This window comes from Eriocheir sinensis, chromosome 27, assembly GCF_024679095.1.
Source record: "Eriocheir sinensis breed Jianghai 21 chromosome 27, ASM2467909v1, whole genome shotgun sequence".
Classification (NCBI taxonomy): domain Eukaryota; kingdom Metazoa; phylum Arthropoda; class Malacostraca; order Decapoda; family Varunidae; genus Eriocheir; species Eriocheir sinensis.
The window spans coordinates 6941121-6966626 of NC_066535.1; the positions used below are offsets into that span (position 1 = coordinate 6941121).

Genomic DNA, 25506 nt, shown 5'->3' on the forward strand with positions numbered 1-25506 from the left:
GACACAAGGAGGAGGAGGAGGAGGAGGAGGAGGAGGAGGAGGAGGAGAGGGAGGAAGAGGAGGAAAATGAGAAGGAAGAAGAAAGCGAGGAAGACGAAGAGAAGCAGAAAGAGGAAAAGTATCAGGAGGAAAAGGAGGAAGAAGAATAGAAGCTTGTGATGGTGGTTGTGGTGGTCGTGTTTTGCGGCGTGATGTGGTGTGGCGTGGTGTGGTGTGGCGTGGTGTGCTGAAGTGTAGTGAACTGATAATGGACCTGCTCTAAGTGTGGTGATGGTGATGAAGTGACGGCCGTGGTGACTGTGCTGGTAATGGTTGTGGTGGAGTAGTGACGGTGGTAGTAATTTTGCTGTTAGAGGAAGAGGTTGTGATGGTAATGCAGCGGTCTGGTGGTATCTTGTGGCACTGCTGTTACTGTTAGCACGAGTCCCGGCTACCCATTCCTGTCTTTACTAATGCTAATGCTGTGATGCTGAGTGAGAGGAGATAGCATTCGTCATTCGCTGTCTTTCATGTTTTAACGTTATACGCGACGAATTACCGAACAAACAAAAAGCACAGTCAAGCGAATAAACGAATGCATAGCCACCCGACGCAGCGAAATAAAAACAAGTAAGTATTTCAGCCCCCATTAAAGCAGAGGGTATAAATCCAACAAAAAAACAATAGGAGAAAAATACAAATCAAGGTAGAAACGAGCAGGCACACATCACTTTGCCAGACAATCATCACCCAACGCGGAGATCAAAAGAACAGTTCGGGTAAGAAAGAATGGAGATAAAGGGGAAAAAACGCTTCAATAAAAAAAAATAACAATATATATCAAGGGGAAAGAGTTATCAGAATTGTTCGCTTTTGTTATTTAGCTTCAAAGTGAAACACAGCCATGAAATGTATCTGAAATATTTGATACACTATTTCCACCATCGATTTCGGATTCTGTGTGTGTGTGTGTGTGTATGTGTATGTGTGTGTGTGTGTGTGTGTGTGTGTGTGTGTGTGTGTGTGTGTGAGTGTGTGTGTGTGGGGGGGGGGGGTTGAAACCATACATCTGCAGTTTCCATTTTTTTATCTCAAACAGAGAGAGAGAGAGAGAGAGAGAGAGAGAGAGAGAGAGAGAGAGAGAGAGAGAGAGAGAGAGAGAGAGAGAGAGAGAGAGAGAGAGAGAGAGAGAGAGAGAGAGAGAGAGAGAGAGAGAGAGAGAGAGAGAGAGAGAGAATCAAGGAGAGTCCCACGAGAGAAGGATTAGGGATCAGGCCACATGGGATATGATAGAAAGAGAGAATAGTAGAGAAGAAAAAAGGGGAGGAAAGAAGAGGAGAGATCGGTGGAGGTGATCAGATCAGAAAGGGGGAGGGGGGAGAGAGAAAGGAGGATTAGGGATTACAAAAAGGTCACAAGGGATGAAGGTGAGTACGGTGAGTGAGCCGATCGGAAAAAAATAAAAAGTTGAGATTACGCGAAGAGGATTTAACCCAACGAGAGGCTCTTAGCGAATAGGTTTCTCATGAACATTCGTCGCTGCCAAAGAAATGGGTTCCTAGGATTTTCGGGAAATCAAGGGAGACTAAAACAAGTGGGCAGGCGGCCGTCGATAACTTCAGATTTTCTCGGAAGCCTTCAGTCAGCGGCTCTTCCTTCATCTTCAAAGTTTAGATACAGAGAGAGCGTGAGAGAGTTAGTTGTTGTGTTGGCTGCTGATTTACAAGCTCTCGGCAGCAGCAAGGAAAAAGTATTGCATCTCTAATGATCATCTTTTTTTTTTCATATAATAATCTAATAATCTTTTTTTCATTTAACAATCAACTAATAATCATCATTCTCTAATAATCAGTCGTAATTATATTTTGTGCGTCTGTCTTTAGGTTTGTATCAAATATCCAGTTTCTCTTGTTGTTGTTGTTGTTGTTGTTATGGCGTATGTATATGTATAATTCTAATGTATGGTAAGGACCTCTCCTAAACGTTTATATTCCTTTCATCTATGTTTATCTACCTTCCAGTCTCCATTCAAACGTTTCATATGTTTTTTCATTTCATCCCAGCATTCGATCAACAGTCTTTCCTTGGGCTTTTATATATCAGTTACGTGTATGTCCAGTCTGTTATTTGCTTTGTCCATGTGTTAGCCATTCTCCTACATACGAATCATTAAGACCTTACCATTGGCATTTCTTGATTTTACTTTACACAACTTACGAAAATCACCCAAGAAATAATACACTTGAGTCGAATGCCTTCTTGTTAACCTTTCAGTCACACTAAAACTAGACGGAATGACTGATGCTCACTCACGATTCTTACCTCCCTTCTTCTCTACTATTCTCTCTTCCTATCGTAACCATGTGGCCTAATCCCTAATCTCTCTCTCTCTCTCTCTCTCTCTCTCTCTCTCTCTCTCTCTCTCTCTCTCTCTCTCTCTCTCTCTCTCTCTCTCTCTCTCTCTGCTCTGGGCTCAATCCCTCTCTCTTCTCTCGAACACTCCCAACATTTTTTCTCTTTTCTTTCAGGGTTGAGAGCACTAAAATAAAACAGACCATAAAAAGTAAAAGAAAATATATCCGCGTGTATGTTTGTGGAACGGCATCGAAATAATAAAAGTGGGGAAGCAAACTCCAAAACGAGACAACGAAAGAATTATCATTGTGTACACCAGAAAAATATGAAAGGAAAGATCATTGGGAATACGAATATCTAGTGAATCTGACGCTGAAACAGAGTTAAATCACGCAGCCCAAAGTTACTCCGGTTACTATATAATTTCGTAAGGTATCAGGGTAGAGAAATAGATTACAGGCGATGACAGTATATCACCTTTTAATGATGGATCAAAATTTACTCAGAAGCGCTCTTTCCAAAATACGTCTTCAAACAAAGCTTTATAACTTGTGAATCTTGATGTAAGGGATGGTATAGAAGGTAACACGTGAGAGAAAAAAGAGAAATTTATAGCAAAAAATTATGTGATAACTATTTATCTGTCTACCAATATACTTAGATAGATAGGTAGATAGGATGAATGGATATTCTTGATAGATAGACAGATATAGAAAATAGGTAGATCTTTCTGTATGGGAGGTGCAAGATCAAATGTGGGTCTTGGAGAAAAGGAAAGCAAATGAGAAGGCGGCGGCGGAGGAGGAAGAGGAAGAGGAGATGCCTCTAAGGAAAATGAAACCGAAACAAGAACAATTAAGAACAAGAAAATAAAAAAGAACAAGAAAACACAAATACTAAATAACAAAAAATAATATAACGAAGAGAAAACAAGGGTGCAGAAAATATTGAAAAAGTAAAAAAATAAACAAATAAAAAAGTAGAAGGAAAAGGAAACAGGAGGAGGAGGAGGAGCAGAAGGAGCAGAAGTAGCAGCAGGAGGACCAGGAGGAGTGTTTACTTTATATTTAGGCCACGGCGGCGGAGGGAGGGAGGGAGGGAGGGTTGGTGCAGCCCCGGTTAGCGCCAGAGCGTCAGCCACACGTTATATGTTTTCCCAGCCACCGTCTGTATTAGACTCGTATATACTCGCGGCAGTGGGCAACCATGCCCCTGTTTGTCACTGCCCGGGCCCGGCAAAACACACACACACACACACACACACACACACACACACACACACACACACACACACACACACACACACACACACACATACACACACACACACACACACACGCACACACATGGTTATCGTCAGTGAAGTGCGGGAAAGGGACAAGTAAGCCGCCCAGCTGCTGTAGTCTCTCTCTCTCGCACACATATCGTATTCCGAGTAAGGAAAATATGTTAAAGAAAGACATATATAAAAGAAGACTTGAGTATCGTGGTTAATTGATCGTCCTCTTCCGTCTCGTCTTCTTGAAAATTTAATGAAACGAGAAGGAGAAAGATGGTAGCGCTTGAAACGATGAAATAATGATATCTCCGACAGCGAAACGTCTCTCTCAAAATACTATAACTGATGATGATGATGAGGAGGAGGAGGATATCACTACCGGACTGTTCAAACGAAGTGTTCCTCTGGTGTCTTTGCATCAAGTGAGGTGTTCTTCCTGGGATTTTCAAACGAATTAAACCGAAACCAATAATACGAAGCATAAAATATCTCCTGGATCATGTTACTTTGTTACAGACTCAGATTATTTATTTTGAGCAGTAATTGTCTTTTCTTCACTGCCGATGGGAAAGGCTTTTCTACTTGCTCATAAGGTTTACTGTTATGAAAATTCATGATCGCAATTGTTGCACATTTAATATTTTCTATAGACATGAAGTAAATCAACGATGGCAATCAAAATCAAAATACCATTACCTTTCATATTTTGCATCTTTTATAGACAGATATCATTAGTAAGGCAACGTTGGTTATCAAAATCAAAATCGACATAGCTTTCACATTTTACTTTTTAGAGACTTCAGCAGCAACGAGTAATGTAGCATTAGTTAATCGAAATCTCTACCCACAAGTCCGTATTTTCAGACGCTTCCACCTTCAGGTCAACTATTTCCAAATGCCGAATAACAGATTGTTCGGATTCTAAGGAGTGTTTTTTTCACGTTCGTAGTACAGAAGAAAGATCAGCCACCATCATGGTCCCACAACTAACTATGCAAAAGCTCAAACTCCTAAGAAACATTTGAGGTGTGCTTGATGCCAAAATGTGTAAGAATGTGGTCTTTGGTTACTTTCCATGATAACGGGACGGGACAAAGCGATCAGGGTTACATATATTCACAGTTATTGACCTTACATGTTGTTTAGTATATATGTTTAGTATATATGTAAATGAATAACGCGAATCGAATCTGTAAACTTAATAATGAAACACAAATACACACACACACACACACACAAACACACACACACACACACACACACACACACACACACACACACACACACACAACCAGCGGTGCAGCCCATCTACATAGTATTGCATTTGGTCGTCTGTTCTCCTTCAATTTTATTTCCTCAAGTCCTTTTTGATTCCTTCTTTCTTTTTCAAAATAAACCGCCATTGCTAATCAGCACCAATACCATAACCTTCTCTCTCTCTCTCTCTCAAAAATCACTTTACGTGCACATTTTCAAGAAGAAGAAGAAGAAGAAGAAGAAGGAGAAGGAAAAGGAGAAGGAGAAGGAGAAGGAGAAGAAGAAGAAGAAGAAGAAGAAGAAGAAGAAGAAGAAGAAGAAGAAGAAGAAGAAGAAGAAGAAGAAGAAGAAGAAGAAGAAGAAGAAGAAGAAGAAGAAGAAGAAGAAGAAGAAGAAGAAGAAGAAGAAGAAGAAGAAGAAGAAGAAGAAGAAGAAGAAGAAGAAGAAGAAGAAGAAGAAGATATATGAACATGAAACAAGAAAGAGGTGTTGAAAAAGAAAAGGCGGAAGAGGAGAAGGAAAAAGAAAACACGAAAAAAAATAAAAAAAAGGCAAAGTGATGCAAAGAAATTAAAAGAGAAGAAAAAGAGGACAAAACCAAGAGACGAAGGACCAAGGAGAGGAGGTGAAAAATAAGAGAAAGAAGAAAAGAGGAGGATGGACGGAGGACATATAATTAGTAGGAACAATAAGAGGCGACAAAATAGAAAGGAAAGAAGGGCAGGGTAAGAATGAGACGTAAAAAAATACACGACAAAATCAAAGAGAGCACGTGTCAACAAATCAAAAGGAAAGGAAGATGTATGAAAGCGAGCGAGGAGAAAAGGAGGAGGAGGATGAGGAGGAGGAGGAGGAGGAGGAGGAGGAGGAGGAGGACGAGGAGGATGAGGAGGAGGAGGAGTAAGAGGAAGAGGAAAAGAAGGAGGAGGAAGAGGAAGAGGAGGAAGAAGAGGAGGAAAGAAGACGACGCCTGCAACGCCTAGAAACAGAGAAAATAAAGACAGAAAGAGGAAAAACATAAAATATAAAAAAATATAAAAAAAACGAGACGGAGGAGAAAGATGATATCGCAGGAGAGAGAGAGAGAGAGAGAGAGAGAGAGAGAGAGAGAGAGAGAGAGAGAGAGAGAGAGAGAGAGAGAGAGAGAGAGAGAGAGAGAGAGAGAGAGAGAGAGAGAGAGAGAGAGAGTGAGAGAGAGAGAGAGAGAGAGAGAGAGAGAGAGAGAGAGAGAGAGAGAGAGAGAGAGAGAGAGAGAGAGAGAGAGAGAGAGAGAGAGAGAGAGAGAGAGAGAGAGAGAGAGAGAGAGAGAGAGAGAGAGACATATATGTTGATATGTTGATATGCTTTTAAAGTCTGGAAGACGACGGAAAATACGAAAAATGCACGGAGGTAGTTGAGTTATTCACGAGCCACTGCTACTCTCTCTACTGCAACTCATTGTGGTCGTGGTATAGGGCTGCCCATGAACCGTCCTAGAGTCTGTCATAACGACATCCTCAAGCGGCCCTGGGGCTTTAGATGGACTAGCCTATCCTGACCTTCACTGGCCTGGATGAACTGTCTGGCTGTGTTATCGCCACACTGCGTACAGTATGAGTAGAGGAACAATCTGAAACTCCATCATCCCCTCCGTCAGACAGAGCCTGGCTTATGTATGGATCTATGCAGGGAGTGGCTGGGCCTTTTGTTCGTGTGGATTGTGCTTAAGTCTGCCGTGCACACATATATATCATAATTAATATAAGCTATCAGTTATGTAAGCGTGTATGTATCTCGGTTGATCTCGTTCGTTTACTTGTCTTTTTTATATATATATGCTGCTGGGCGAAATAAAATTATTATTATTATTATTATTATTATTATTATTATTATTATTATTATTATAGCTAATGAAATAAGGAAGAATACAAAGAAGAAAAGAAAAGAGGAAAACATGAAGAGGAAGGAATAGAAGAAAGACAAAATAAGGAGAAATCACAATAAAAAAAAACATGAACAGGAGCAAGAAGAACAAGAAGAGGATGAAGAAACAAGAAAAGGAGAACAACAGAAAATAAATGAAAATAAGAGGAAGAAATCCAGATTGAAAAACTAAAATCAAATGCAAAATATACAAATAAAAAAATCAATAGGAATACACATATCCATTAAAACCTTACCTAACCTACAAACGTGTTCACCAGATACGGGAGAGAAAAAATTATAAGGCCAGGGAATAATATAGCAACACGAGGGGGAGGATTAGCAACGCACGCTTCTTCTTCTTCTTTATCTGCGTCTCACTCTTCAATAGTCTCATCTTTTCTTTTCTTCTTCCATCTATTCGTGTTTATATTTACCTCAACCCTAATCATCATAATCATCACCATAATAATCCTCTTTCTTTTTCCATTTCTCCTCCTCCTCCTCCTCCTCCTCCTCCTCCTCCTCATCCTCATCATCATCATCATCATCATCATCATCATCATCATCATCACCATGATCCACCATTTCTTGTCTTTCCATACACGTGTTTATCTCCTCGATCTCTCTCTCTCTCTCTCTCTCTCTCTCTCTCTCTCTCTCTCTCTCTCTCACACCCACATACACACACACACACACACACACACACACACACACACACACACCTGTTCTTCGCTTTCAAGTTTCACGAAAAGGATTTCAACAATATTTTTACGCTAAGCCGGCTACAAGGAGTTAGGGAGACACGCAGAGAGGGGAGGAGGAGGAGGAGGAGGAGAAGGAGGAGGAGGAGGAGGAGGAGAAGGAGGAGGAGGAGGAGGAACAGAAAAAAAGAAAATGGGAAGGAAGAAGAAACCGACACAGATACGGAGATGAATGAAGAAGACCGTTCATTATGACGGTCAGTTATTACAGTAACCTCTCTCTCTCTCTCTCTCTCTCTCTTCTCTTTCTGCTCAATTTCCCTTCCGCAACGATGTCTTCATTTTAGTGTTGCTTTTATGGAAAACTCTCCTCGTCCGGCTATGAATGCCTCCTCCTCCTCTCCCTCTCCCTCTCCCTCTCTCTCTCTCTCTCTCTCTCTCTCTCTCTCTTAGGGGATATTTCTTCATCACACAAAGTTCTCCATGTTTACCAGGAGGCGAGGCCCAAAGTGGCTGTTTTATGTGGCTGTCGAGAAGGAGAATACCTGAAGGAGGAGCAGGAGGAGGCGGAGGAGGAGGAGGGAAAGAAAGGGAAGGACGAGAGACTGACTGTGTGTGTGTGTGTGTGTGTGTGTGTGTGTGTGTTTGTGTGTGTGTGTGTGTGTGTGTGTGTGTGTGACGAGGAAAGAGAGAGAGAAAACTGACGCCGTTTAGGAATCAAGGTTAGTCTGACTCCCTTTGTGTGTGTGTGTGTGTGTGTGTGTGTGTGTGTGTGTGTGTGTGTGTGTGTGTGTGTGTGTGTGTGAGTGTGTGTGTGTGTGTGTGTGTGTGTGTGTGTGTGTGTGTGTGTGTGTGTGTGTGTGAGAGAGAGAGAGAGAGAGAGAGAGAGAGAGAGAGAGAGAGAGAGAGAGAGAGAGAGAGAGAGAGAGAGAGAGAGAGAGAGAGAGAGAGAGAGAGAGAGAGAGAGAGAGAGAGAGAGAGAGAGAGAGAGAGAGAGAGAGAGAGAGAGAGAGAGAGAGAGAGAGAGAGAGAGAGAGAGAGAGAGAGAGAGAGAGAGAGAGAGAGAGAGAGACAACAAACCGAACAATAACAACAAAACGTTAGCAAAATCGACTGAAATAAATTGTCCAAGAGAACGAGTAAAATGCTAAAAACAACAGCAAAACACTAAAGGCTCCAGAAAAATAAGGAGACGGAAAAGAACAACAGAAAAACAAAATACATATTGACCGACTAGAATGGCGGTAAAGCCTCGGCATTACTTTCCTTCTTCCCATTCCCATCCCAACCCTCTCTCTTAAACTTTCAGCAGAATTTTCTTTCCTCCGCCTCTCACGTTCTCCTCAAGCGAGAGTTATTTGTGCATAAACTCTCTCACAACTTTCCGGGAACGTCACCTAGATGAGAACGTGACAACCATGACCGGGGAACATGAACACGCCCCGCGAAGACCGGACGAGGAGGACGAGGAGGAGGACGAGTAGGACGAGGAGGAAGAGGACGAGGAGATAGAGGAGGAATCATGGAAACATGGAAAGGCAGGCAACAGAAAGCCTATTGGCTCATTATGAGGTTGCCTGCTCTAGAGCCGTAATCTGTCAAAGCAGTTCAAAGCACTTCGGTGCGTATTTTCATTTTACTCCTGTTGTCAGGAGGTGACGGTCGATCCGATTTTTGAAGGAGATGGTGGTTGCTGCACTTACTACCTCAGTAGGGAAGTCGTTCCAATAGCGTATGACTCTTAGCGAAGAAACTCCTACCAATGTCTCTATTGCATCGCTTCGCTTGAATGGGTAGACCGTTCTTTCTATAGTTCTTGAGTTGGTGTGTAGCTCAAAGAGCTTGGACTGGTCGACGTTACTGAAATACTTTAAGTACTAGAAGAGGTTGAGTTGCCTGAGTCATTCTTCATACGGCAGGGCTCTCACGGGTGTAATCATCTTCGTAGCTGAACAAGAACACTCTTTGGACATGACTGACAACCCGACGACGACCCATGCGATAATGACCCCTGACGATCCCTGGACACTCTTAAAACTAACTATATATGTGACTAAATAACTATATAACTAACAAACTATCAGTTTAACTAACTATTTGACTATCTAACTATTGAATTAGCTATTTACCCAAGTGTAGTCCATAGACTTTATGTTGCCTGCTCTTCCATGCTCCCATGATGCTTTCTCCTCCCTTTTCGACTCCTAAATAAAATATATAGTAGTAGTCGACAGAAAAACGTGGCCAATAAAGACACTATCTGCTCTAATGCTTAAATAATAATATTTATAATAATAATAATAATAATAATAATAATAATAATAATAATAATAATAATAATAATAATAATAATAATAATAATAATAAAGATATTAATAATAATAATACAGGTTCGTCAGGCACTTTAGTAACTTGTAAAACATATAAAAAACTCGCTCTACGTAAATACGGGATCACTCAGCTAACTCCGTTGCAAAGAAATAATGTTCAATTCAACTTAAGCAAATTATGGTTACCTTCTGTAAGTTTTAGTCGTTGTCTCTCGCGATGGACCCACGGCACGATTTGTTATCTTAGACTGTATGGAAATAGTTGTCCACTCTGCTTCTAGTCTATATTGTCATGACTAAATTGATCCCAAGCTTCGGGGGCTAACAGTTCCGGTGGTAGGCCGAGATCAGCTTTCCTATTTAGTCTGGTAGAAGGGAGAATAAAAGGGCGGAGGGTCAAGGGATTAAAACGGAAGAGAGGAGAAAAATGCTGAGAACGAGGGAGAAGAGAATGGAAACTAGTAAGGTGTGGGGATGCAGAGAAACGAAAAAGAGGAGAAAAGGGTGAAACGAGGAAGAAAAGAAAAGCATGGAAACTAGGGAGAGATATGAAGGATGCTGATATGCGGAGAAACTTTTGATCATCCTCGTGCTTCGTCATCTTCGTGGATTTCTCTCCTTATTCCGAGTCAAAACGGGTAGCGAGGAGTGAGCGGACGGGACAACAAGCCACGTGGAGAGCAAGAATCCATCCTCATGCAGACCTTCGAGTTGTTTACAGGAATACCGTAGCGGCGGGAGCCCAGAAGGTAAACACTCGACTAGGGTTAAGCTGAGATGGGATGAGAAGGGATGGAAAGGGTGAGGAGGGACGGGAAGGAACGGAATGAGATGGAAAGGGACGGAAATAGATGGGAAGGGATGGAAAGTAAAGGAAAAGAATGGGATGGGATGGGAAGGACGGAAGGGATGGGAAGGACGGAGTTGGATGACAAGAGAAAGGAAGAACAGATAAATAGGTAAAGAAAGATATTAAAAGGAATGAGAAGGATGAGAAGGAAGGAAGGGATGAGATGGGAAGGAATGGAAAGGGAGGGACAGGAGGAGAAAGGAACAGAAGAGTAGGTAAAGGAAGAGAATGGAAAGAATGGGAAGGAATATGAAGGATGGATGGGGAGTCGATGAAAGGATGGGAAGGCACAGGAAAGGATGGAAAAGGATGGAAAGGGATGGGACGGGACGGGAAAGGACGGAGAGAGATGTTTATAGAGAGAAACAGATGGGTAGGTCAAGAGAGAGTAGAAGGGCTGGGGAGAGACGGCAAGGGGAATGAAGGGAAGAGAAGGGAAAGGGAAGGGAAGGGAAAGGGAAAGACAGGCAGAGAAAGGAGAGAATGGAAAGGAAGTAAAGGCTGGATGGAGAAAAAAGATTAGGAGTTTGTGTATATGAGAGAGAGAGAGAGAGAGAGAGAGAGAGAGAGAGAGAGAGAGAGAGAGAGAGAGAGAGAGAGAGAGAGAGAGAGAGAGAGAGAGAGAGAGAGAGAGAGAGAGAGAGAGAGAGAGAGAGAGAGAGAGAGAGAGCGCAAGCCGTAAGTAAGTACAAATTACATTTCTATTTATATATCCACTCAACGTCACATTACACGGAGAAGCCTGATAGAAACACACACACACACACACACACACACACACACACACACACACATACACACACACATACACACACGAGAGAATGATAGAAAAGGAGATAGAAGAAAAGAAAAAGGGAAGAAAGGACAAAATAAACGAAAGAACGAGCCAACGAACGGACAAACAGAGACAGCAACGAAGGAAGGAAGGAAAAGCGAAGGAAGTGAGAAAGAAGGAGTGAAGAAGGAAGTGAGGAGGTGGAGTCATTTGCAAGTCGGGACGCATCAACTCAAGGGCGACAAGTGCAGTGAATGTGCTTGTCAATCCGCCTGTCGAGAGAAATTTTTGCACCTCTATACATGACGTGTGTGTGTGTGTGTGTGTGTGTGTGTGTGTGTGTGTGTGTGTGTGTGTGTGTGTGTGTGTGTGTGTTTAATTACGCAACCAATATGTAGGCAAGCATGGACACATAGATACAGATTAATAAATAGAGAAAAGCAGACAGGTATGAAAGGTAAGGTAAACAGGTAAGACTCAGACAGGTGTGTACGCAGGTAAGGATAAAAACTACGTGAATGTGTGTATATTTGTGTATGAATGTATGTACGAATGTAAGCATGTATGTATGTAATTAGTATGAATGTATGTACGTGTCTTTATGTATGCATGTATGTACGTGTGTATGTATCCAGCGTATGCAGTTCTCAATAACAATCCCGTTCCTGCTACATAACCTCCTCCTGCACTTCCTCCCTCCAGCAAGGCGGCGGCGTTGCTGTTGGTGTTGTTGTTGGTGGTGATAGTGGTGGTGAGGTGGTGGTGATGGTGATAGTGGTGGTGATGGTGGTGGTGGTAGTGGGTGTGGGTGTGGTGGTGGTGGTGGCGGTGGTGAATACCTTTGTAATGCTAATACGTGGCGCAAAAACAGTCTGCGTTAAAGCTGTGGGCGCCTCGACACTCATCTCTTTAGGCACTCAAGTGTTGGGGAGAATCAGTTAGGGGAGACGCGGCCGTGACACTCTGCTTGCACTGCCTTAAGAGTATGCAGGGTGTCCCATGAGTTGAGGTCTTCTTACTTCGGGATATGAAGCAAAGCTCACCCAAACTTAATAAGGGGATATGCCACTCTGCTCATCATAATCTTGCTCACCCAGACTTAGTAAAGGGATGTGCCACTCTGCTCATCATAATCTCCCTCACCCAGACTTAATAAGAGGATGTGCCACTCTGCTCATCATAATCTTGCTCACCCAGACTTAGTAAAGGGATGTGCCACTCTGCTCATCACAATCTTGCTCACCCAGACTTAGTAAAGGGATGTGTCACTCTGCTCATCATAATCTTGCTCACCCAAACTTAATAAGGGGATGTGCCACTCTGCTTATTATAATCTTGCTCACCCAAACTTAGTAAAGGGATGTGGCACTCTGCTCATCATAATCTTGCTCACCCAGACTTAGTAAAGGGATGTGCCACTCTAATTATCATAATCTTGCTCACCCAAACTTAATAAGGGGATATGCCACTCTGCTTATCATAATCTTGCTCACCCAGACTTAATAAAGGGATGTGCCACCTGCTCATCATAATCTCCTCACCCAGACTTAGTAAAGGATGTGCCACCTGCTTATCATAATCTCCCTCACCCAGACTAAGTAAAGGGATGTGTCACCTGCTTATCATAATCTTGCTCACCCAGACTTAGTAAAGGGATGTGCCACTCTGCTCATCATAATCTACCTCACCCAGACTTAGTAAGGGGATGTGCCACTCTGCTCATCAGAATCTTGGTCACCCAGACTTAGTAAAGGGATGTGGCACTCTGCTCATCATAATCTTGCTCACCCAGACTTAGTAAAGGGATGTGCCACTCTGCTCATCACAATCTTGCTCACCCAGACTTAGTAAAGGGATGTGCCACTCTAATTATCATAATCTTTACTCACCCAAACTTAACAAGGGATATGTCACTATGCTCATCATAATCTTGCTCATCCAGACTTAGTAAAGGGATGTGCCACTCTGCTCATCATAATCTTCCTCACCCAGACTTAATAAGAGGATGTGCCACTCTGCTCATCATAATCTCCCTCACCCAGACAATAACAAAGCTCATCATTTTCTCCCTCTCCCAGGCTTCATATCGTCTCACTTCATTGTCCAATCCTTCAAGAACAAGATATGGAAGTGAGTGGATGGGTTGTGAATCGAATGTTACCCAGACTATAACACTGCTCATCATATTCTCCCTCACCAAAACTTCATAAGGTATCACTTCACTGCCCAACTCTCCAGATACAAGACTTAAATGTAGCTAGATGGTCTGTGAATTTTTGGCGCGATTTGAAATGTGTTTGGGTGATTTGTGGATAATTTTTGGTGTTTTGGGTGTTTTTTTCGTGTTTGGAAATGTGTTTGTGTGCTTGAAGGTGATTTTTGGTGTTTTTAATATTTCGTCGTTTTTCTGCGTGTTTGGAAATGTGTTTGGGGATTTAAAAGGATTTTTGGTATGTTTTAGTCTAGTTTTTGAACCGATTTACGTAGGGTAACATCATGACTAAGAGCGGAAACAGTTTTACAAGTCCTTAGATGTAACTAGATGGTCCGTGATTGCTTTAGTTTAGATTCTGAACCGATTTACGCACATTTCCCATCATGGCTAAAAGCGAGAACATTCCTACAAGTCCTGACACTCCCACTTTCTCGGCGTAGCAAGACGATCACCCGACACACACACATTTACACTAAGACAAGAGATCAATTCCACTTCAATCAAGGCGCTGATCAGCCTAAAGGAGGAACTGTAATGTCGTTTAAGATCCTCTCGGGGGAAGGAGAATTAAGTAGCATTAGCCTAAGCAGCCTACTTTGCATCAGAGACAAGTTTTCCTCAACCCTCGCCACGGCATCTGATCACCTTCCTCTTACCCTCTCCTTCCTCCCCTATATCTTTCTGAACCTTTACAACCTTCATATATATTTTCTTACCCTTTCCAGCCTCCCTATATGATCACCTACTCTCCTCTTACCCTCTCCTTCCTCCCCTATATCTCCCTGAACCTTTACAACCTTCATATATATTTTCTTACCCTTTCCAGCCTTCTTAGATTATCACCTACTCTCCTATTACCCTATTCTTCCTCCCCTATATCCCTCTTATCCCCTCCATACGTATTCTCAGCCCCTCTCAAACCTCCCTACATGCTTCTATATCCCCAGAAAACACTCCTCCTACCCTATACCTTCTCCCCTATATCCTTCTTATCCCATACCCCCCCCCCTATACTATTTCATCACCCTCTCAAACCTCCCTATATCATTCTACCTACACTAGTACACTCCTCCTACCTTCACCCTTTTCTACATCTCTCGTATCTCCTAAAAGCTGCACATACATATTCTCACCCCTCCAAAATTCTTACTCGATTCTGCACTCTTACCACCCTCCTCTCCCTCTTCTATATCCCTCTTCTCACCCTCTCCAGCCTCCGTGCATAATCTTCCAACGCGCATTCTTTCCCCTCAACATATGTCTCCTATTATCCCTTCTCTACTAACACACGCATTTCTTCTATTCTCCGCTTCCCCCACGATACACAAACCTTTTTCACTCTCTGCTTCCTTCTTCCCTACAGAATCCGTGCATAATCTTCCAACACACTCTTTCCCCTCAACACATGTCTTATATTATCCCCCTTCCTCTACTCACACACTCATTTCTTCTATTCTCCGCTTCCCCCACGAAAGACACACTTTTTTCACTCTCTGGTTCCTTCTTCCTTACATAATCTTCCAACACACTCTAACTCCTCAACACACGTCTTATATTATCCCCCTTTCTCTACTCAAACACGTATTCCTTCTATTATTACCTATCCCCAAGACAGACACACTTCTCTCATTCCCTACTTCCTTCTTCCTTACATAATCCGTACGTAATCTTCCAGCACACTCTTTCTCCTCAACACATGTCTGCTACTATTCCCCTTCCTCTACGCACACACGTATTACCCCTATTCTTACCTATCCCCCAAGACAGACACACTTCCTTCACCGTCCACTCCTGCCGCTATACTACTCTAACGCCTCACTCTACTAACACCAACGCAGTCTCCCGTTTGTCTCCTTTCCTCCTTCCTTTTCTTCACTTCCTTCACCCTTAATACTACTCCCTACCTCCTCACCCACCCTTCCCTTGTCCATATCCTTTTTTCTTTTCCCCATTTCCCTCGTTCCCTTCGCACGCCAGGCTTGTGCGTATGTTGACTTCCGATCCGTTTCAGCCTATGACTTTTAGAACGTGCGAATTCCCCTGACGTCTCCCCTTTGGCCTCGTCTACCTCCTCTTGCTCGCCTTCGTACCTGTTCTACTGACATCCATGTTCTCTTCAAAAGCTCCATAAAACACCGGCACTTACTCGTGAAATCTGAGGGACAAAAGAAAAGGAGCAGGAGGAGGAGGAGAAGGAGGAGGAATAGGTGGGGGAGAGAGTGTCAGGAAGCACAACGAGCGAAGAGAGAAAAGTGCGAGAAATGAAGGATGGAGGAAGATGAGGGCGGAAGGAAAATGCGAGGTGGCAGGATGAGGGACGGGAGGAGAGAAGAGAGGAAAGGTGAAGGGTAGAGATGAGGACTGGAGAATGAGAGGAAACAAAACGAAAAGAAGAAGAGGAGAGAAGGACAGAGGAGAGATAAATGTTAGAGAGATGACCACGAAAGAAGGCTGAGAGAAAGCAGCACGAAGGAGAAGAGGAGAGGAAAAGAGAGAAAAGGTGAAGGTTAGAAAGATGAGAAGGATAAGAGAATGAAAAGAAGCCCAAGTGAAGAGAGGAAAAGAAAGAGAGACAAGAGGGGAGAGGTGAAGGACGGAGAGAGATGATAACGAAATGAGATGCAGGGAGGAAGGAGAGGATGCAAAACGAGAGAGGAGAGGAGAGGAGAAGAGGAGATTAGAGGTGAAGGTTAGAGAGATGGGGGAAGGATGGTGAGAGAAAGCAGAACGAGGGAGGAGGAGGAGAGGTGAAGGAGGGAGAGAAAAGAGGACGAAAAGAAGATGAGACCCGGCAGATCCGTCTCCAAAGAAAAAGGGTTTATCTTATGCTCTGAATCTGCTTATTTTGTTCGCCTCACCCTCACTACGTATGCATTTATGTAGGTGTGTCTGTCTGTCTGTCTGTCTATCTCTGTCTGTCTCTTGTCTGTATGTAAGTATATGTATTATTTTTTTCTTCTATCCGTTTTCGTTGCATGTGTATGTGTGTGTGTGTGTGTGTGTGTGTGTGTGTGTGTGTGTGTGTGTGTGTTTTTCCTTGCCTGCTCCTTTGGTATGTATTGCTTTTGTACGTTTTTCCGTTTGTTTCTCTCGTTCTTTTGTCTTTATTTCTTTGCACGCTGTTACAGTTTATGTCTCTCTCTCTCTCTCTCTCTCTCTCTCTCTCTCTCTCTCTCTCTCTCTCTCAAGTATACGTGCCAGCCAGCATACACACACTTCCCCAGGCAGACACGCAATACACTCATGTAAATACAACACTTAGACAACATGCTACAAGTTTCTTGACTTACAACACGAAAAAAATAATAAACGCCATGATATCCTGACAACGAAAAAAATACAATATCAACATTAACAGAAAAAACACATCAGCAATATCAACAACACACCAGCACTAACAGTAACAAGAAGTGGAAGAAAAAGAAGAATGAGAAGAAATTAATAAGATGATACTACTACTACTACTACTACTACTACTACTACTACTACTACTACTACTACTACTACTACTACTACTACTACTACTTCTTCTTCTTCTTCTTCATACGACCTCAATCCCACTGTATTGCAGGGTCGGCCGCTCGAGTTATCTTTCGCCACCTGCTTCTATCCATTGTATCATCTTCTTGCACTCCTAGTATATTCATGTCACACTTTATCACATCTCTCCATCTTATTCTTTGTCTTCCGATACTCCTTATTCCCCTAACCCCCGCCATCATGGCCTTCACTGGTTCATCATCATCTCTCCTTTTCACGTGTCCAAAGTATCTCAGTCGTGCTTCTCTCGCCTTCTTTATATTACATATTCCACACATTCTTCTTATACCTTCACTTTGTCTCCTCTCCAACAGTGAGATGCCAGCTATCCACCTCACCATCCTCATCTCCGTTCTCTCCAAAATGCCTTCTTCTTTCTTCCTTAAGGACCATGTTTCTGCACCATACAAAAGTACTGGTCTCAGCACACTTTTGTATATTTGCATTCTCAATTTCAATGGTATTTTCTTATCAAAGGTCACCCCGCTCACTTCCCTCCATTTTTGCCATACATCTTTTACTCTTTGTCTCACTGCCTTCTCTGTCCCTCATTCATCTGCAATTACTGATCACAAATATTTAAATTAATTTGTATGTTTCAATCTTCTGCCATCCTCCGATGTTACACTTATTTCTTCATGCCCTTCCCTACTGCTTACCATTACCTCCGTCTTTTGTATGTTTACTTTCATTCCCTTTATCTCCAGATTACCTTTCCAGATCAAATATTTCTGCTGTAGGCCTTCCTCTGCATCCGCAATGATTACTAGGTCGTCGGCGAATAACACCTCCCAAACGCCATCATTTTCCCTTATGTCCATTGTTATTGTCTCCAACACAGTAAACAACAGAAAAGGACTCAGAGCTGATCCCTGATGTAGTCCTACTTCAACTAAGAGAGACTCTGTTTCTCCATACTTCGTCTGCACTGTTGTTTTAGCTCCCTCATACATCATCCTCACCAATCTTATCAGCTTTTCTGGCACTCCTTTCTTTCTCAAGTAGTATAGTAGTATTACTACTACTATACTACTACTACTACTCCTACTACTACTACGAAGGTGGACAAGGCAGGCAAGGCAGGAAGAGAGGGAGGGAGAGCGAGGGCGAGAAGAGGAGAGAGGAAAGGTGAGAGAGAAGACTGAAATTAAAAATGAGAGTGTGGGCGGCGGAGAGAAAGAAGGGAATGGGAGGGAGAGGATGGAGGAGGAGAAGGGAGAGAGGGGTAGTGAGGCTATTGATACGCTCAAAATAATTATGTTAAGACAGAAGGGGTGGGAAGAGGGAGAGTGGGGGGGGAGGGGATTGTAGAGAAAATAGGAGTAGGGAGGTAGGAAGGTAAGGAAGGGGAGGTATGGAAAGAGAGAGAGGGCGGGGAGGGAAGTTTTAGAAGGAAGAAAGAGTGGAAAGAGAAGGGTAAAGAAAGGGGAGATTTAGAGAGGGAAAAAAGCAGGGAGGGAGACTTAGTAAAGGGGAAGATAAAAGATAGGAAGGCATGAAGCGTTAGGAAGGAAAGGAATACAGAGAGAGGGAGGAAGGAAGGGAGAGTGTGGAGGAGATGAAAAGAATATGGAGAGAGAGAGAGAGAGAGAGAGAGAGAGAGAGAGAGAGAGAGAGAGAGAGAGAGAGAGAGAGAGAGAGAGAGAGAGAGAGAGAGAGAGAGAGAGAGAGAGAGAGAGAGAGAGAGAGAGAGAGAGAGAGAGAGAGAGAGAGAGAGAGAGAGAGAGAGAGAGAGAGAGAGAGAGAGAGAGAGAGAGAGAGAGAGAGAGAGAAAGAGAAAAAAGGCAGCGAAAAATTAATTATGAAAATGGAGAGGAGCAGTTGGATTTTCATATGAGAGAAAATTTGAAGGTGAGATAAAATTGAGACTGGAGTGTGTGTGTGTGTGTGTGTGTGTGTGTGTGTGTGTGTGTGTGTGTGTGTGTGTGTGTGTGCGTGTGTGTAATAAGAACAATAAGAACAAGAACACAAGTAGGAACAAAGAAAAGAATAATAAAAAGAACAAAACAAAAAGAACACGAAGAACAGAAGGAACAAGGAGGAAAAAGAACAAAAGAAAATAAGAAGAACAACAAGAACAAGAAGAACAAGAAGAAATTAGAACAAGAACAAAAAAGAAGAAAAAAAATGAAAAGAATGTTTTATTCGGTACTAGCAACACTTGGTGGCAGAAAACTTACACGTTACAAGATGAATCCATAAACATTCGTGTCGGTGTGAGTTCATTACCTCGCGGGGTTCGAACAGTTTACAGGGCGATGCGTTATAACAGACTACTTTACATGGCAAGACTTACTGTAACTTCTGCCACACGCACGATACATCTTCCGCCAGACGCACGATTTACGCCTGATTAAGCGTCGTGTTAGTCTTTATTGAGTCAGACCAGATTGGCAAGATGGCTATGGCGTCGGTTCCCGCGGGTCCTTTCCTCCCCTCCGCTCCACCACACAGTCCAAACACCTATCTTTTCCTCTCACATGTTAGCTATAGGTGACATATAAGAGGAAGAGAGAGATGCTGGGACTGTGTGGGAGAGCGGGGGGAAGAAAAGGACCACCGGGAGCCGACGAAAAAATGGTCTCGCCAGTCTGGTTTTACTATAGGAATAATGAGGCTGATTTGTCTGTTTTGAGCCAATTTTTCAAGGCGGGGTCAGCTGTTGTTTTTTATATCCCTTTTTATGACTGACTTAACCATGTGAAAATCTAACACTTCGAGCTATCTCACTCCCGAAATTGGAAGTAAAAAAAGTCAAACTAGCCACAAAACTATTAATATATACTAATACGACCTTTACACAATCTGGCGTTATTCAACAAAAAGTAATAATCTGTCAGACGAAGTACAAAATATTCTGCTAGTTCCCCTCTGTGAGACATATGCAATAAATTCTGCTAGTTCTCAGTAAAACGTTCAATAAATTCTGCCAGTTCTCAGTAAAACGCTCAATAAATTCTGCCAGTTCTCAGTAAAACGCTCAATAAATTCTGCCAGTTCTCAGTAAAACGCTCAATAAATTCTGCCAGTTCTCAGTAAAACGTAAAATCTTCTGCGCCAGTCCTCAAAGAAACACAACATAATCTTTGCCAGAACTCAAAACGTACAAAAAGTATTCTGCCTCAGTCAAATCGTAAGCAATTGCCAGTTCTTTCAGTTCAGATTTGTCGATAAAATAAATTATTCAGTTCTTCCTCAGTCGACGTACAAATGCCAGTTCTCCTCAGTCAGACGTACAATAAATTCTGCCAGTTCTCCTCAGTCAGACGTACAATAAATTCTGCCAGTTCTCCTCAGTCAGACGTACAATAAATTCTGCCAGTTCTCCTCAGTCAGACGTATAATAAATTCTGTCAGTTCTCCTCAGTCAGACGTACAATAAATTCTGCCAGTTCTCCTCAGTCAGACGTATAATAAATTCTGTCAGTTCTCCTCAGTCAGACGTATAATAAATTCTGCCGTTCTCCTCAGTCAGACGTATAATAAATTCTGTCAGTTCTCCTCAGTCAGACGTATAATAAATTCTGCCAGTTCTCCTCAGTCAGACGTATAATAAATTCTGCCAGTTCTCCTCAGTCAGACGTATAATAAATTCTGCCAGTTCTCCTCAGTCAGACGTATAATAAATTCTGCCAGTTCTCCTCAGTCAGACATAATAATAAATTCTGTCCAGTCTCCCTCAGTCTGGACGTATAAAATTCTGTCAGTTCATCACTCAGTCAGACGTATAATAAATTTATCAGTTCCTCAGTCACACACGATTGATTCTGCAAAAGCATTCATCTGTCAGACATCTACAAGTAAACAATTATTTCCCACAGATCTCCAATTCTAAACGCTGGGGAGCATTAATTGTGTGTTAACGTGGCCTGATTGCTACCCGTTACAGAAACGAAACAGGATCAGGGCAAAATTATTGGCCTCGATTCCGCGTGTTAATTTATTAGCCCCGTGATACTTTTCGCGTGTTAATCCATAAATATGTTTGGCCAGGCGGATCGTGTATATAGTTGTCTGTCTCTCTCAGTCATACGATTGATTCGCCAAAAGATTCATCTGTCAGACATCCTACAAATACAAAATAATTATTTCCTCACAGATCTCCACCCTAAACGTGAGCTATTCATGTGTAAGAATAATAAATTGATTGCTACCTGTTATGGTTTAAAACGATCAGTAAAACCAAATGGCCCCGATTAGATAGCGTTGATATTAGCCCCTGCAGAATGCCTTTCCGCAAGTTAATCCAAAAATATGTTTGGCCAGGCTGTGATGTTATTTATGTCTGGCTGCCTGCTTGTCTGCTCTTCGTGTATATAGTTGTTCGTCTCTTCTGTGTGTTTATAGGTTTCATGCCTTTTGTCTGTCTGTCTGTCTGTGTGTCTGATATTGGCGTGTAACTGTGCCTATTCGTCTGTCTGTATGTATGTATGTGTGTTTGTCTGTCTGTTTGCTTCTATTTCAGTCTTTTTAATTATTGATTCAGTATATTATGCAGACAAACAAACATAGATAAAGGCAGAATATGCAAGAGAAAAAGATGTATAGATAGATGGATTCAAATATATATATATATATATATATATATATTTATATATATATATATATATATATATATATATATATATATATATATATATATATATATATATATATATATATATATATATATATATATATATATATATATATATATATATATATATATATATATATATATATATATATATATATATATATATATATATATATATATATATATATATATATATATATATATATATATATATATCTACATATATATATCACACACACACACACACACACACACACACACACACACACACACACACACACACACACACATATAACCGCAGTCCCCCCACACACACACACACACATATAACCGCAGTCCCCCCACACACACACACACATGCCTCCCCACACACACATATCAAAAGTAGCACTTAGGACAATATCAACCTTACTTACTTCCTTTCCCTTATACAGCTAACCCCCTTCACTCCCTTCCTCCCTTCCCTTCTTCCTCCCCCTCCACCTTTTCTTCACCCTCTTCTCCTCCCTCCCCACAGCACTCCCCCTTCCTCCTACCCCCCCAGCATCATTAACCCTCGCCCCCGTCAGCAAGCCCTAAGCCGCCTTCATCCTCGGCCCTGTAACGCACTCCGGCCCTCTCAGGAAGCACAATCAAGGGCCATTGTGAGGAGAGAGAGAGAGAGAGAGAGAGAGAGAGAGAGAGAGAGAGAGAGAGAGAGAGAGAGAGAGAGAGAGAGGAGAGAGAGAGAGAGAGAGAGAGAGAGAGAGAGAGAGAGAGAGAGAGAGAGAGAGAGAGAGAGAGAGAGAGGAGGGGGATCGTGGTGGCGGTGGAGGTACAGATTGTGGTGCAGAGAGCAGGTTGAGATTTGGTTGGTTTCGTTTCCCTGTTATTTTTTTCTTTTTTTTTTCTTCCCCCTTTCCTCTTCTTTCTTCTTTCCTCCTTCACATTCCAGTATTTCCATCTCTTTTCCTTTCCTTTCCTTCACGTATTTCTATCTCCTTTTCTTCCTATTCCTTTCCTTATTTTCTTCCATCCCTTCCCTTCTCTTGCCTTTCCCTCTCCCTTCATATTTTCCTTCATGTTCTTATTCCCACCATTCCCCAATCTCTTCGTTCCCTCCTCCCTCCTCCTTCTCCTCCAATTCCTTTCGTCCTCTCTCCCCCCACACTTCAACCCTCCCGTGACCTCTTTCGGGCTATTGTGAGCTGGAATGAGGGATCAGGTCAGGGTTACCAGGTCTAGTGTGTACTGTGTTCCCTCCAGCTGCGATCCCAAAAAACGCCCAAAACCCGCAAACTCAATCTTCAGAAACCGCCGAAAAGGAGTCCAATCTACACACACACACACACACACACACACACATACATACACACACACACACACACACACACACACACACACACACACACACACACACGCACACGCACACGCACACACACACACACACTCTCCCTTCTCCGCCTGGTATGCGGGTGAAGTGTTTTCACCTCAGGGAACTAGACGTCCCTGCCCTGCATAGTCTCAGGTCACCCTTGGATAAGGTGTAATACCTGATCTGTCTCCCGTGCCAGTGTCACGGCGAAGTCTCTGGGCAGCAGCAGTGGTGGATTGGACTGCAGGCAGAGGTTCTCTTTATGAGACAATGGCTGGAGCTCCACGGTCCTAGTCAGCTGGACCGTGCCTAATTATTTAGGCCTGCGGTGTAGAGGAGTGTGGCGACCTCTACACTAAAAAGCCTCCCTGGGAACCAGTTGTCGGTGTGAGCTCCCCCTCCCTTCCCTCTATCGACGGTACTCCCATCCCTATTCTGCATAACAGCTGGTTCTTGTTTTCTCCTGAAAGAGATGTCTTCCGTGGGCCATTTGAGGTTGTACCTTCCGGCTTCTTGGTGGAGTTTCTGAGGGTTTTTCTTATACTCAAGGAATAGTTCAGCTTTTTGGTCTCTCAGGAAGGGCGTCTGATACTCTCTAGAGTTGGTGGAGAACACCTGGTGACAGGTGCCACTGGCCAGGCCTCGAAAGGGTCGCAGAGTTGGGTTTGACGTTTCGGAAAGTGGGAACGAATTGCTGGTTCCTCTCCTCCCTTCCCAGCTCTGCTCTGTGTGACTACGCCGGCCCCGTTCTATGGGACAAAACTTCGAGGACAATAGCTGAAAAGCGCCGGGTTGTGAAAGTCTTTCTCGTGACCGAGGCTCAGGACAAGCGATTGATCTTTGAGGCGTTTTCAAGACACTGTGGGAGCGAACTCCCAGTGTTGGAGGCATCTAACACAGCAGTATCTAATTTACATGCGCAATTTTTATCCAATTCAATTTTATGGTCACACTTTAAGTTATTTCGAAAGCGCTTTTAATATTTGCCCAAACTGTTAACTCGCTTAAATTTCTAACAATGCCTTCGAACCTTAAGTGTGTTTCAAATAATGTGGCAGTGACTCCACCATCGATGGTGGAAAGCCCCTCCACCGAGACTGTGCCCTCTCCAGACGACCCTCCTGCTTCACGGGAGAACGTGTTACCTGCCTCACAGGCTGACCCCCAGCCTGCCGCACAGGCTAACCCCCAGCCTGCCTCACAGGCTAACCCCCAGCTTGCCTCACAGGCTAACCCCCAGCCTGCCTCACAGGCTAACCCCCAGCCTGCCTCACAGGCAAACCCCCAGCCTGCCTCACAGGCTAACCCCCAGCCTGCCTCACAGGCTAACTCCCAGCCTGCCTCACAGGCTAACTCCCAGCCTGCCTCACAGGCTAACTCCCAGCCTGCCTCACAGGCTAACTCCCAGCTCACAGGCTAACTCCCAGCCTGCCTCACAGGCTAACTCCCAGCCTGCCTCACAGGCCAACTCCCAGCCTGCCTCACAGGACAACTTCCAGCCTGCCACACTTAACGCTTCTCTTCCTGCTTCACAGGATGTCGGGTTCCAACCTGTAAGGAATGGAGCCAAACCGAAGCAGGCAACCAAGGATTTACTGACCCCCCACTACCTTCAATAGGTTCCAGGTGCTGACAGACACCATGGAGGATGAGTTTGAGACTCGCCTAGTTGGGGACTCCATGGTGCGTGGCCAGTTGGTTGAGTTCTGTGGTCGTTCATCAAACGGCCGCAGGAAACGTTAATGCTATCCAGGTGCCAGACTTGACGACATCACCGCAGCGTGCGATGATGTCACAAGAAATGCCGACCGAAACACCCTCTGTCATTCACGCGGGGACAAATGATGTAAAGACAACCCGTTCTGAGGAACTGCTTGAGAAATACCGCCGCATGATCAAGCAGTATAAACGTAAAACGGATGCCAGTAGCATCATAATCTCAGGAATCCTCCCGAGGGTCGGTGCCGAATCTAGCTTTTACAGTAAGGCCTTCAGCACAAACAACAGACTTCAGTCCCTTTGCTCACAAGAAAACGTCCAGTTCGCTAACTTGTGTAACAGTTTTTACTGCGATTCAGACTTCTTCCTTGCTGATGGTATCCACTTAAACCCTGTTGGAGCAGCCCGTTTCGGGAGGCTGCTCTGTGACCAAATGGCTCTTCGAAAGCCAAAAAACGCGGAGGCGAGAACACCAGCAGCTCCACCGTAAGGGAGCACTCAACCCGCGAAACTCCCGACTCGAATCACATTAAAGTTTGCTATGTAAACGCTCGTAGCCTACGTAACAAATTTAAAGGCTTAGAAGTCCTCACAGCTACAAATCATTATCACATCATCGGAGTCACAGAATCTTGGATAGACACTTCAAATAGAGATTTCATTGCGGAATA

At 43.3% G+C, this 25506-nt stretch overlaps 1 long non-coding RNA gene across 1 annotated transcript in view; it reads right to left on the reverse strand.

Annotated features, from left to right (window-relative positions):
- The window catches only part of LOC127004046 (uncharacterized), a 71740-nt gene that overhangs the window by 38317 nt on the left and 7917 nt on the right, over positions 1-25506 (reverse strand). The gene's annotated exons all lie outside the window — the stretch shown is intronic.